The sequence below is a fragment of the Terrapene carolina genome, unplaced genomic scaffold (genome assembly GCF_002925995.2).
Source record: "Terrapene carolina triunguis isolate 2854851 unplaced genomic scaffold, T_m_triunguis-2.0 Scaffold211, whole genome shotgun sequence".
NCBI lineage: Eukaryota > Metazoa > Chordata > Testudines > Emydidae > Terrapene > Terrapene triunguis.
In genome coordinates this window covers 17,071,620-17,077,590 of record NW_020664562.1, presented here as the reverse complement: position 1 = coordinate 17,077,590, position 5,971 = coordinate 17,071,620, and positions in this window count along the sequence as shown.

Here is a 5,971-nt window from a genome sequence, read left to right as displayed (position 1 = left end):
ACACTGAATAGGACTAAACTATGTACATAATAGTTTTTTGCCTTTTGTTTCATGAAATTTTTTATTTATATAACCCTTTTGCTGATTTTTAAAGTGTTACATAAACAGGACAGGTGAAATAGTATCATGTAAAGCAACCATAAACACATGAAAAGACCTAGGTTTACAATTTATGATTAAAACTCTATTGTCTACACAATATACATAGACATCAAATGTAAAAACTTAAATATCTTAGAAACAGTAGCCAATCAGTTGTTTTAATTGTCATATTTGAATTCAGCACATCAAAATACATAATAAATAGCACATTTTATCTCTGAAGCAGACGACTTCTCAAAAATTGTAGACCAGTGTTATTATATATTCAATTGTTTATTTATATTGCCCTCAGTGATGTGCTAGAACCTTCCTAGAACAGATAAGCATCAGTGACTTTTCAGTGGGTCCTGCTTCTCCCCTTTCCCATATCTGTGGGAGTTCTCAGGAGCCTTTGCCCTTCTCACTTTACATCCTATCTTTGGATGATCTCATCCACTTACATGGCTCCAAGTATCATCTCTATAATTATGATTTACAAATCTGTCTCTCTGTCAGCAACATTTCTCCTGCATCTAGTCCTACATTTCAGCTTGCCTCTGTGACATCCCTGCTTGGATGCCATGTTATCAGCTTAAGTCCTCTTCTTGTGTCCTCATACTGCTTCCCGCCACATCCGTGCATATTCAGTTGCCCAGTCATTGCACTCTGCCAGGTCACTGGAAGCTCATTCACATTCAAGCAGTGGGCATCACAGGAGATGCTTCATATTTTGAAGCTCTCTGCTGCAGTCACAGGTATTGGGGCGAGTGATGTAGCCCCATTTGATCATCGCATCTCTAAACCAGAGAGAGACAGAGAAACAGAAACATATTTCATAACCAGCATATTCATTTGATTTTTTTAAAAAAGCAATTAAAATTCTTTAACTACTTAAATTAAATAAAACATTCAAAATATTCTTTTTACTTTAGAATGGGTTAGCAGTTCCCAGTCAGTGAGTGGCACTTCTCAAATTTTGTTCTGTGTTGGACAACACCAGAAGAGAGATGGGAGGAGCCATTTCCTGTGTGTTTATCTTTCTTCCATCTAAAATTACAGGCCTTTTCCAAGAGCCTGAGGAAAGGCAAGGTACAATTTCCAACATGGTCATCTTCATCCCTTAGAAATTGTTTCCCCTGAGCCAGAAAGGAGAAGGAAGCATTTTTTATAGGAAAGCAAAAAGTGATAGATACCTACAAAACCTGACAAGGAAGCCATTTCTGACAATACACCTGAGTTATTCTGGGCCATGTTTGCAGTGCTCACCTAGACAACCTGTATCAGCAATGCAAAGGCTTAAAGAATAATACATTCTCCATTCCCTTCATATAGTTATAATCCAGTAAAGTCAACAGAAAGACACCCATTGACTTCACTGGGCTCTTAATCAGGCCCTAGCAGAATGTTCCTTTTCTGATTTTTGTTCCCCACCCATAAGATCTTTACCAGGTGGGTAATTTACCAGATAAAATGCTGAGTGTCTGGCTTCCCAGACACAAAATGACCAGCAGTTGCTCAATCAAGTCACATATATAAACTCAAGAATGTTCTGAAAAGTTTTTCACAATTTAAATTCTTAAAACTATTACTCTCTTCTTGAAGTAAACAACTTCACCATTAGCAACTTCATTAAATGTCTGACTTGAATTTGCTGTTTGTTGTTGTTTTATTTGTATCCTGTATTTTTAGGTATAAGTAGTTAACATTTTAGTTACAATGTTGGCACCGGGGAAAAAATGACTTTAATATATTTGACATTTTTTTAAAATTGGTGAATAAAAATATTTTAAATAATAGATAGACTTGGTGAGCCATAAAATAATTATTTAAAATGTTTAGGTAGCAAATCCCACTATTCAGAGGTTAATTCAGGATGAGCATAATAGTTCTGGATGTGAAAGAGGGAGTTAAAACATGAGAGCCTTTGAGAGAATAACCAAGTGAGAGACGCTTAATGTGCTATAAAAATGTTAAAGCAAAGTGTGATCCATACGTTATTCTGTGTATTTGTCCTTTCTGCTGGCTTTTTATGCCTTTTTACACATCAGGTTAAGATTATAGACAAAAGAATGGCTAGCATTCTGACATTCATTATGTTGTCCTTGATACATCAGCAGTGGCAGATTAGTTGATGTTTAAATGTTAGGAGTTGCTCTCTTTTATGTACACAGATGGGTCATTGTTGTATTTTTGGACAGTGGGGGGAGGGGTTAGAAAGTACTGAGAAGAGAATGTGTTTCCTTAGCCTAACCTAATTCACAAGAAGCCTGCAGTAACAGTTTCACATTCTTGTGCCTCTGGACTCCTACAGTAGTTTACAGATATTTTGTTTTTCAGGAGTGTCATAATTCAGCAGAATTTCCAAGACATATGAGAAAACTTAAATAAAATGCTGATCTGCAAGAGAGTTCGGGCAGGGCTGAAATACCTGAAATACCCATCTACTTCAAACCAAAAGGAAAATATCCAAATTAAATTAATAGAGAAGACGGAGACTGAGGGATGCTGGCTTTTAAGCCATGAACATATCTGTTGCAACACTCACTTTTGTAGTATGATGAGTAGAACTGGAAAAAGAGGCTCAGATTTCAGGGGAATCTATGCTGGTATGAGACTAGAGATAAAGTATAGCAAGTCTAGGTAGGTTCTTGGGAGTGGCCAGGAAAGAGTATCAGCATCTAACCACTGCCCTTTCTGTAAGTTTAATAATGCTCTTCTTCTTACAACTCTGCCTGCTTGCTACATTACTTATTGCCAATGAAATGGCCTCTTCTAGTAAGAGAGCAAGGTCTGCTTCCTGTGACATCCCATGGCCTTTTGATAACTTTCCTCTTGTGTTTTTTAAAGGAGAGGGATATTTTCACATACTCACACTCACACATACACACAAAACAAGGAATCTTAGTGTTATTGTATTACAGGGTATCCAGGTTATCCAATAGTAGCTCTAGCTTTAGGTTATGTTATAGTTTTAAGTTATGAAGCAAATTACTTACTCTATTACTAAAAATGATTTATATTTGTGTATACAAAATTGTCACAAACTCCAGTGGCATATTGAAAAATATGGTTTCTTTTAAAAGAGAGAAACTTTTCTAATGAAAAGTTAACCAGTGACATCTACTTTCACACTCACTCCTAGTTATTTCTTTTCAGAAATACACACAAGACTGGGAATTGGAAGTCATAGTGCCACTGCAGCTTGCTGTCTGAAGATCGACGAGTCACAAAGACTCTCTGAGCTTCAGTTTCCCCATCTGTAAAAACTGTAATAATCATCATCATCAACTCCTATAAAGCACTTTCAGATCAGAGCTGTTCAAAAAGAAATAATCAAAACAAGTTTTCAGTGAAAAATTGCTTTTAGACCAAAATAAACATTTTCTTTTTGGTCTAATTTTTTTTTAATTTTTCATTGAAAAGAAGATCCCCTTCTCTCCCTTCCCTCTCTTCCTGGTGAAAAAGTGTCCAAATCACAAAAATGCAATGGGCACTAATTGGCAACCTTATTGGCAGCCTCAGCAGACAGACTAAAGTTTCTAGAACAGTGTTGTGGCAGTCAGGGTCTGTTGAAGTGTGTGGAATACTGGGTAGTGCTAAAAATAAATGATCTAGCAACAAACTTCCTGATGGTTTGCCTGAAGAAGCAATGAAAATAATCATATTAACATAAAAGCTTGCCATTGTTAAAGAGCACAAGCTTTTCCTACACTCTATCCTTTGGTTTCAAGTCACAGATTTAGGACCTAAGCCATTGCTTATTTAGGGGCTTGAATCTGCTCCCTTGCAAGTTCATTAGAATTTCTGATTCATCCACCTTTGCTGATTATCCGTGGGATTTAATTTGAAAGTATGTTGAACACAATACAAGAAACATTACGCTTCGCATGTTGCCTCTTCAGTAGTCCTCTTTTTCCTCTGGGTGAATCCTGCCACCTTATTTGGTAGGACCATCCTTCTGGAACTGGGGGAGCAAGTACCAGTTGTGTGTTGGTTAAAAGGGCCATCCTGCTGGCACAGGGCAGGTTGGTTCAGGGTTTGGCATCCACATAACAAAGGGGAGCACGCACTTCTTTGAAAAAGCACAGGATGTGACCCTAATGCTAGTGGATGTTATGGATAGTACCATGTCTGCTAGCTGGCTATGGGCTTTGCAACCTCTAACTCTCAGACCACAGCTTAGGGCTGGGTTACATCGGCCAGCATGGAAGTGGGTCAGCCTTCCTAGCACTCGCTTGCACACTGATGTGGACTCGTTCCCTACTGCTGTTCCCTATGCTTTCTTCCCCACTTAAGCACGCCCACAACAAAAGTCAGGATCTGTCTCCGTGTCTTGCCCTATTGCAGTCATGTGGGGTTGAAGCTTGTAATACATCACAAACAGAATCAGCCACTAAAGCAACTTTCTCTGTTCATAATACTACAGCAGATAATTTTTACTATTCGGGATGAGCAAACTCATATTACCTAATTTAAAACCCACTGGAGTGTCACAGATTTAAATGCTGGATTCATACTCAGATTTTACTTGTGTTGTCTTCCACATAGAAAAGGCTGTATAAAAAGGAGCAGAGAAGGGAGAGAGAAAAAAATCCAGTTAAAGAACAATAAAAGATAAAAGGGTTTGCTTTTCAAAAGTCAGTGGGGAATTTTCAATGTGACTTGTACTCCTAAGTCACTTAGTAGTTGTAGTAGTAAATATTTATATTTATATATAATCACACCCAAAGGCCAAGGGTCCCAATGTGCTGGGTGCTGTACAAACACAGAAAAGAAACAATCTTTGCAGTGGAGAGTTTACAATCTAAATGGATGGAAGGCAGGGAATATGGACACAACTGGGCTGTTTCTTTTTCTTTCTTGTCAGTTCCCTTCTTTTGAAATCAGTGACTTTTATAGCCTTCTTCTAAAACTCATGGTTATCCGCCAGGCTGTCATGCAAGTTGGTCTCTCTGATGTCCACTGATATCTGGTCCATGTACCAAGTCTTTGGTCTACCCTTTGGTTATTTTCCATCTATGATCATTGCAAGAGCCATCCTACCGATATAGCTCTGATGTCTCCACTGGATATGCCCATAGCTACGCAGCCAAGCCTCCCTCCACTTGTCTTCAATTGGAGCAACCTGCATTAGGCCTCTTACAATCTCATTTTGTTACCAATCATGGAGTGTTCAACTATTTGACCATCTCAACATCTTCATTTCTGTGTTGGAGAGCATACTGATTTCTTTTCTAATGGCTGGCCAAGTCTCTGTTCCATACATTAAGATGGGTCAAATTACAGTTTTACACACCCTACCTTTTAATTTTATTGACATTTTTGTCACAAAGAACAGGTCATCTCCTTCCATTTGCACCAAGCAGTTGCTATCCTCCTATGTTGCCAGGGCCTCCAGGGCTCACTGGGCCCTAACCAGCATCGGCTCTATCTATCAGTGGAGTTGTTGAAATAAACCAAATATCTATTCTCACAGTATTTCCATCCTGATAAGCAGCAGGAAGAACCAGAAATCAGATAAGATTTCCATCCCAATTTCACAGACTCTAGAAATGTGGATAAACTTTTGAGTGATTATCTTCGCCAAACTTCCTAATCATTTGAGGTTCATCTATGGCTACTTATAATATGATATAATATAGCGTTATTGATACAGGAGCTTACCATTCTTTTCCTTTACATGTACCTTTGCAGGGATAAAACCATACCCAGGATCTTTGCCTTGAGTCTGCAGAACTCATATGAAGCTCATATTCTTTTGACACCATAATTATACTTAATTCAAAAGCAGACAGATTATATTGTCCATTACTGTAATGTCTCCTAAAACATGACATATTAGGGATGACAGATCTCTCCCAAATTAACACTCCAGTTAAGTGAGACACCT